The sequence below is a fragment of the Saccostrea echinata genome, unplaced genomic scaffold (genome assembly GCF_033153115.1).
Source record: "Saccostrea echinata isolate AGI-Se365-2 ecotype Australia unplaced genomic scaffold, CSIRO_AGI_Sech_v1 ptg000073l, whole genome shotgun sequence".
Lineage (NCBI taxonomy): Eukaryota > Metazoa > Mollusca > Bivalvia > Ostreida > Ostreidae > Saccostrea > Saccostrea echinata.
The window spans coordinates 860,631-869,246 of NW_026889822.1; the positions used below are offsets into that span (position 1 = coordinate 860,631).

Here is an 8,616-nt window from a genome sequence, read left to right on the forward strand (position 1 = left end):
TAATTTTTGTCACCATGTCAAAACATCTAAACATGCTCAAAGAAAGAGTTGCTTCTAAAGTCTTATCTAAAATATAAAGCAAAATTACAAGGTAGTCATGATTAGAAACTTTAAATTTAATTACATGACATTTCCACTATACATATATAATGGATATTTTTAGCATATCCCAATTAATGTTTTCTCAATTCAGGTTTGAATACTGAATCGATTATACTGTAAATGTAAATTTATTTTGAAAAAAAAAGTTATTTATACCAAAGTTTGATATATTATCATGAAGAAAATTATAGTTATTTCAAATACTAAAAGTTATTATCAAGCTAAAAATTTCCAATAGTAATCATAGTAATACATCTCCATATGTGGAAAATGTCAAAGGACCAAAGGTCACCATGACTGCCAAACAAAGTGTATAGGGTAAACATGGGGACTAGTAAGTAAATGTCAATCAAGTTTTAGCACCTAATGATGGACCTTAATGCACTTGATTGACAGAGGTACACAGACCAGGTATTTTTGAAGGTCGTGCTTAAAATCTCCGCCTTTAAGACTGTATCTTGGGGCCCTTTCGAGTATTAGATTTGGTTCTGTGTGTCTTACATGTATCTTGTCTGTCCATCATTCATGCAATAAAGATTTAAAGTTTTACACTGGAATATATAGGGAAAATCTTCTTTTCAAGAACAACAAAGCCATGATTAGTCATAATGATATGGAAGCATCTTCAGGAAGTGTAGATTCAAATTGTTAAAATCATGATCCCCAGGGTAGGGTGGGCCATAATGATAAAGTTTTACGTAGGACTACATAGAAAAAATCTTTAAAAATCTTTTCTCAAGAACAACAAAGCTATAATTAGTCTTGGGTGATATGGAAGCATCTTCAGATAGTGTAAGATTTAAATTTGTCCAAATCATGACCCTCAGGGCTATGGTTGGGGCCAAAATGGGGGATCAAAGTTGTACATAAGAATATATTTGAAAAAGTCTTCCAACATCTCAAGAATAACAAAGCCATTAATATTAGTAATCTGCTGATGAAGAACGACAAGGTATATTGACTCAGGTAGCATTGTGCCCCATGGGCCTCTTCTTATAGAATTTCCAATCAGAAAAGTGTTTTAACAATCAGACAACTGATACCAGAAAATAAAAAGAAATATATGCATTAAAGAACAGGTCTGGACGATTTCCAAATATAGAAGTCAAGAACGATAACCGTGAATTGCTATAAATACACAGAATAAAGAAGGTGCAAATCCTTCTGACCAATCAGATAACAGCATTTAGACAAACCCATGAGCAAATAAATAAAACACGTGGTTTTAAAGTTTTCTGCTCAAAAGATTTTTTAAAACAAACTTTTTGTAAACTTCATGCACATTTACGAATGATATAGTATACTTGACAATTCTACCGTGAACAAACCGACTTGAAAGCTTAGAATAAATTCTAAGTGGGATTAAAAATTTGTCACTACGAGGTAGCAATCCCAAAAGTTTAACTTGTGCTAAGAAATTTAATGTAAATACGGCAGATTTTCAGTTTTTAGAACCTGACATGAAAATGTTTTTGTATGGGAATATAACAGTCTTACATGTAATTATTTCCTGAGTGCTTATTACAAAATCGTCCATGCAGTTTCTGGTATGCGAGGTAAGATACGGTGATAAAAAGCATTCATCTACATTCCCTTTTCTCCACGTTTTACACCTTTCCTTATGTCCATTTAAAGTGTATATAACATGGTTTTCGGCACTTATGAAACCCATGTTATTCTAAAATGACATGTAATCCAAACGATGAATACTCTATATCTATACGCATGGAAACTACGCGTTATTGATGAAAATCGGACGTCAAAGCAAAATTATATTTACCAACGAAGAGTATGTTCTGGTAAATGTTATAATTGTACTTGACAATAGCTTGACAATGTGATCTATTCTTCCGTAAATGATCGCATTGTTACATGCATTAATTTTTTTTTTCTTTTCCAAGATGAAAATGTCAAGTTTGTTCACGGTAAATATGTGGGGAATACCTTATTCTTCCAAACTTTTCATCTTACTTCTAAAGATTTTTTGTCAAAAAAATCTTTCTGATGAAAAAAACAAAAGCACGTGTTCTCTTTTTGTTCCTTTGAAATATGTTTTGGGGTGAGTAAAAATGCTGTTTTCTGATTTGGCGGAGAAATATTTACGTGTATATGATGTATATTTATAGCAACTTTCAGTTATCGATCTTGACTTCCATATTTGGAAATCGTCCAGACCTGAAGAAAGGTAAATGTTTGTACTACACAGTTGATTCAACTCAAAATGAATTATGACTTTTTCTTTTAGAGAGGGATTGTGACATAGTGTAGATTGCTGACACTTGTTGGAAGGATACCTTTCAGTTACCTACAATTCTACCAACTGGAAAAATCAGTACTAATGCCACTTGTGTTACTGGACTATTAGTCGAGGATGGAGTTCTTTATTGAAACAGTTCTCAAGTACTGACTAACAGCTCGACTTCATGAATTTTACAAAACAGTGCTCAAGTATTGACTTTCATCGTAATGGACTCCACAAAACGGTACTCTAGTACAGACTGTATCTCTCCATACCGAACTTCCTTTTTTTTTTTTTTACCTTATTTGATTAAATTTAGCAATTTTTGTGGTAGTACTCATAACTGTAAAAATTTAACTGAATAAAAGATTAACTGTGAAATAATAAGAATGTTTCTTTTACACACTGCCATTTTCATCTCATCAGCTGTCAAGTAAGCTTTTCTGATCACCCGTGCTTGATGTATGTCTATATGTATATTAGTCCATCTATTACTAGTAACTTTCCACTTTTTAAAAAAACTTTTTCTTGCGAACTACTATCCATGGGTAAAAAGACTTCAATATTTTTCGAAGGAAGGACCATGCCCAATTCAAAGGAGAGATAATCAAGAAAATGCAAAATTGGGGTCATCAAAAATTCCTCGGGAACCTCTGAGCTAGGAGTATACGATATGGCCTACAATAAAAAGCATTTACAAACATCCAAAAATATTTCAATATTTTATGATATTTAGTAAATCTAGCTATAAATAAATACAAGTTATTAGGTCACCTGAGTCACTCAGGTGACCTATTGCTATCTGTTTTCGTCCGTCGTGCGTTAACTTTTGAACATTTTTAGCTTCTTCTCTGAAACCACTGAACCATTTTCAACCAAATTTGGCATATAGCATCTATGGATGAAGGGGAACAAAAATTGTGAATTTCATGGTCTCTGCCCCCCTGGGGCCTGAGGGGTGGGGCTAAAACCACCAAAATTAATGCAATCTTTAAAAATCTTCTTTACTCCTGGACATCAAGCAGTCAAACTGTTGGTATAATTGTAATAAGCATTGAGCCCTCTACCAAAATTGTGAAATTCATGGCCCCAGGGTCAGGGGTTCTGGTGATAGGGTGGGGCTATATAGATCATATAGTGAAAGTGCATTATTTCTTTGAAAATCTTCTTCTCTGCTTCTGGGTATTCAGTAAACTAACTAAGTACATAGTTATAATGAGCAAGAGTGCCTTTTCCAAAATTGTGAATTTCATGGCCCCAGGGTCAGGGGTTCTGGTGTTAGGGCGGGGCTCTATTGATTATATAGTGAAAAATGCATTAATTCTTTGAAAATCTTCTTCTCTGCTTCTGGGTATTAAATAAACTTAGTGCATAGTTATGAAGAGCAAGAGTGCTTCTTCCAAAATTGTGAAATTCATGGCCCCTGGGTCAGGGGTTCTGGTGCTAGGGTGGGGCTAAATAGATCATATAGTGAAAGTGCATTATTTCTATGAAAATCTTCTTATCTGCTCCTGGGTATAAAATAAACTAACTAAGTACATAGTTATGGAGAGCAAGAGTGCCTCTTCCAAAATTGTGAATTTCATGGCCCCTGGGTCAGGGATTCTGGTGTTAGGGTGGGGCTCTATTGATTATATAGTGAAAATGCATTAATTCTTTAAAAATCTTCTTCTCTGCTTCTGGGTATTAAATAGACTTAGTGCATAGTTATGATGAGCAAGAGCACCTCTTCCAAAATTGTAAATTTCATGGCCCCTGGGTCAGGGGTTCTGGTGTTAGGGCAGGGCTCTATTAATTATATAGTGAAAATGCATTAATTCTTTGAAAATCTTCTTCTCTGCTCCTGGGTATTCAATAAACTAAGTACATAGTTATGGAGAGCAAGAGTGCCTCTTCCAAAATTGTGAAATTCATGGCCCCAGGGTCAGGGGTTCTGGTGTTAGGGCGGGGCTCTATTAATCATATAGTGAAAATACATTAATTCACTGAAAATTTTCTCTGCTCCTGGGTATTTTAAAAACTAACTAAAAACTTATTTATGGTGAGCATGGCTGCCTTTTCAGAAATTGTGAATTTCATGGCCCCTGGGTCAGGGGTTCTGTTGTTAGGGTGGGGCTCTATTGATTATACAGTAAAATTGCATTAATACTTTGAAAATCTTCTTCTCTGTTCCTGGGTATTAAATAAACTAACTTAGTGCATAGTTATGAAGAGCAAGAGTGCCTCTTCCAAAATTGTGAATTTAATGGCCCTTTGGTCAGGGGTTCTGGTGTTGGGGCCGGGCTCTATTGATACATATAGTGAAAATGCATTAATTCTTTGAAAATTTTCTTCTCTGCTCCTGGATATTAAATAAACTAAGTACAAAGTTATGATGAGCATGGCTGCCTCCTCAGAAATTATGAATTTCATGGCCCTTGGGTCAGGGGTTCTGGTGTTAGGACAGAGCTCTATTGATTATATAGGGAAAATGCATAAAATCTTTCAAAATCTTCTTTCTCTGCACTTGGGTATTTTTCAAACAAAGATAGTGCATGGTTATGATACAGAAAAATGCCTCTTCCAAAATTGTGAAGTCATGGCCCGTGGGTCAGGGGATATGGTGAAGGGGGGGGGGGGCTCTATTGATTATATAGTGAAAATGCATAATTTCTTTCAAAATATTTTTTTGTACTACTGGTTATAAAGCAAAGAAACAAGTGTAAAGTTATGATGTGCAAGGGTGTTTCTTCCAGAATTGTGAGTTCGTGGTCAGATGTTCTGGTGTAAGGATGGGGTTTTATTTATTTAAAAATAAAGTGAAAATGCATTTCTTTGAAAATCTTCTATGCTTCTGGGCATATTCGAGGCAAACAGAGTAAAAGTTTTAATATGCAACATGTGCAAGGGTATTTTTACCAGAATTTTGAACACCTGGACCATTTAGTCAAGTGTTCTGGTCCTGGCCAGGGCTCTATTAACTTGTATTCTGCTGAGCGAAGTTATTCCCCTTTGCCATTCACCTTTGATAATTAATCACTGTAAATAATGTACTTGAAAGGTTAATAGAATAAGAGAATTATGCAAGAATATTTATTGTATAATACAAAAAATACATTCAAAGTTTTAATGATCAGGTAGACTTGGAAATAATAAATGAATAAAAATGAGACAAAAATAACTTATCTTTTTATATGTTCTTCAAAGGCCAAGAGAGGCCACCGTGAGAAGCAATAATATGGGGTTAAAAAATAGACATTTTGTTAATAGTCTGCATGGTAATAGTGATAAATGGGGGACAGAGGGATACTAGACCAATTATTTTGTTGATGCTGATCATACTATTTTTCTTGCTTTTGGGCAACAAAGCTTCATTTATCAGTCTATGGATCCTCTAAATTGTTATATTGTACTCAGGTGACCGTTAAGGCCCTTGGGCCTCTTGTATCAGTACGTGGCAAAAGTATTCATAATTATCTCGAACAAGGTCAGTGAAAATTGTAGAATTTATATGGGATACATGTATATATATGGAGAACTACTGAGTGAGCAGTAAGAAATATAGATTTGTGTATTTGAACCAACTGAAACCAGAGACATCTTAAAGGGGCAAAGATAGAGATTTGAAGTGATCTCTGCAGAGTTTAACAAATTGAACACACCCGGTAGAACGTAAACTATTTTGTAAACAGGGCAAGGGCTCTGTTATTGTTAATGTTTACGTTTCACCGGGTGTTTTCAATTTGTTGAACTCTGTACACATCACCGAGCACAGACTGACAATACTGGTGAGTTGGTTTTGCTCTCACATTTCCACTCTGAATTTTCTGGAATATATCTTTAATTTTTTTCATTATTACACGACAAAAGAAGACAGCTGTGTTTGGCCTGTGATCTGCGGGAATAAGGCGTACGAAACATTTATAGTTTAAATGTCTACGATTTGGTCGACTGACCACAGAGCTCTAGGCATACTTAACAAAATCACGCGTATTGGAAAATGTTACATTTAGTTTGACATACTTTGTCAAATTTAATATATCAGTCCGCTTATCTTAATTACTTCATGTAAAATTTAGTAACGCTTCACATAAATAATAAACACCTATAGGGTATAGTTAAATGCAATTACAAGTAATAGCTTTTCAAAAAGCTTGCCTGACCAATCAATCAATATCTATGGAACGTATAAGCAAGAGAAATGCTAGAGGTTCGTCAGCAGGAAGCGACATAGTTGCGATACTTCATTACACAAGATGTACAGTTGACTTTCTCTTGAAAATCTCATAACCAAATACTACAGATTAACGAATATCTAAGACATGCCTCTATGTAATCTTTTATTAGTTAACCCACGGGCTGGGATGAAACTCTAAGTGCGCTAGAGTAGATTATAATTTTGGGAAAAAAAGTTAGATGATTCGTTGTAAAGAAATTCATATTACATGTACTCTCTTACTAGAGGGCGCGCTTCTTCATGCACACTCTCTGGTCAGTGATAGATTGATGAGACGGCCTCTTTTTATAGACTGGTCTGTTTTCCGTCGTTCTCGACGACGAAGTAAATTATGAACAGTTTTAACTGCCTTGTCTTGAAGTGTTTGAGACAAAAATGCTTCAATGCTGCTCTAGAATTCAAAGTAGTTGGACTGTACACATTATAGCTAGAGCAAAACAAGATACTAATAACACCCCCCACCCCACCCCCCACCAGACGAAACTCACGCGCTGATGGTCTTACCATATACATGTACATGTGTTATAAATGAGTTTAAAATACATCTTTATGTACAGTTTTAAAATTGTTTAGTTTTTCTTTTCAATCGATTTCAGGGCCTTTCTCATAATTATAATAACGTGCTTTTATATGAAATGAAAACTAGAAGAGATCATGATGTCTTCTTCATTTTGCCGATTCTTTGCTTAGAACCTTACGGGAGTTTAGCCCATTCCTCTATGGGTACTGACCTACACTCTTGTCACTCACTATCCTTGTTCATCACAAAGCATGAAATAATATGCTACTGGTAGTACTTTCTAAGCTTTTTAAAAAACCTAACCTTGTAACGTACATTATTAATAAATGTAATATTGAAAGAAAAGGTGGAATACAGACTAAATCAAGAAGGGATGCCCCATTTACTAGGTTGTTTATGATTGGAGTAGTTCACTTATGGGATAAATAGTAAGAATAATCAGCAAATTACTTTAGTGTTGCCTGCCCATATACAACGTGTTCTTTTAAAAATGAGATAAAGGATGTATTCACTATTACAAAAGAATTGACCTATAGGAGAGAACAATTTCCCGGAAAAAGTGACATTTAAAGATCAATCTTTATTTGTTGTTTTCTATCGTATATATGTCTAAATTTTTCAAATTTGTATTTTACAACTAAAATTTATTATTTACAACTTTACAATAAACCTCCAAAGTTGGCCGAAACACCATTTTGTCCGTTAAAGCGTTGATTTTTGCATGAATTTTGGCCTAGAAGTCCTTCGGGGCAGGCCTGCCCCTAAATAAAATTGTGACATTTTGATAGGTTGGGATGTAAGGAATAATTTAAGATAGGATTTTTTTAGGGGCACCCCTGCCCTAGAGTCAAAATTCACAAAAAAACCTACACAAAATAAGGAAACCTGATTTTTACAATCTGTTTCAAATTTATACGAGTTAATCTTATAGTCAGAATAGCTCAGTTGATATATGCGCTGACTATTATATCGTAGATATTATCTTTTTAAAGTCGGGGGTTCGAATCCACCTGGTGCCACACTTTTATAGTTTTAAATTTTTGCCTTTTCAAAGACTTTTTAAAATTTTTTAGAGGCTTGTTTATTTTCCTTCAATTATCTATCCGTTTCAGAGATACCTTCATAGATTTTTATGAACGAACCTGGGGACTTTGAACTCGATTTGGTGTTTCAGCTGAAGTAAGCTCAGTGCTGCAGGCATTGGAATAAAAATAGTAAAGAATCATTATGTGTATTTTCTCGGATGTCTTCACTATTCTTTTTTTCTTTAAAATTACTCCTGCGGAAAAGTTTTAGGAAAAACACAATTTTCTTGACCTGGCTCAGGTTTTTTAAAGATTAATAAATAAAGCAACTTATCAATTTAATTCTTTATGCAATTCTAATTTGCATTTTTTTGTTAATGGAAAAAAGTTAAAAAAAAAAATCACTCCTCGTATTCTTGAAATAAAGCCAAAATTATAAAATGTGTGTCTCGTGAAACAGCGTATAAAATCGATGTTGGTAGATTGAGGTTCTTTTCAGTGTGCCAATGCTTAA

At 34.5% G+C, this 8,616-nt stretch overlaps 1 long non-coding RNA gene across 3 annotated transcripts in view; it reads left to right on the forward strand.

The window, feature by feature from the left end:
- The window catches only part of LOC133176311 (uncharacterized), an 83,817-nt gene extending 81,095 nt beyond the window's left edge, over positions 1 to 2,722 (forward strand). For all 3 annotated transcript variants that reach the window (XR_009719438.1, XR_009719436.1, XR_009719437.1), the window contains one exon: positions 2,348 to 2,722. This is a non-coding gene — a long non-coding RNA (uncharacterized LOC133176311). The remainder of the gene's footprint in view (positions 1 to 2,347) is intronic.
- The last annotated feature ends 5,894 nt before the right edge of the window (positions 2,723 to 8,616 follow it).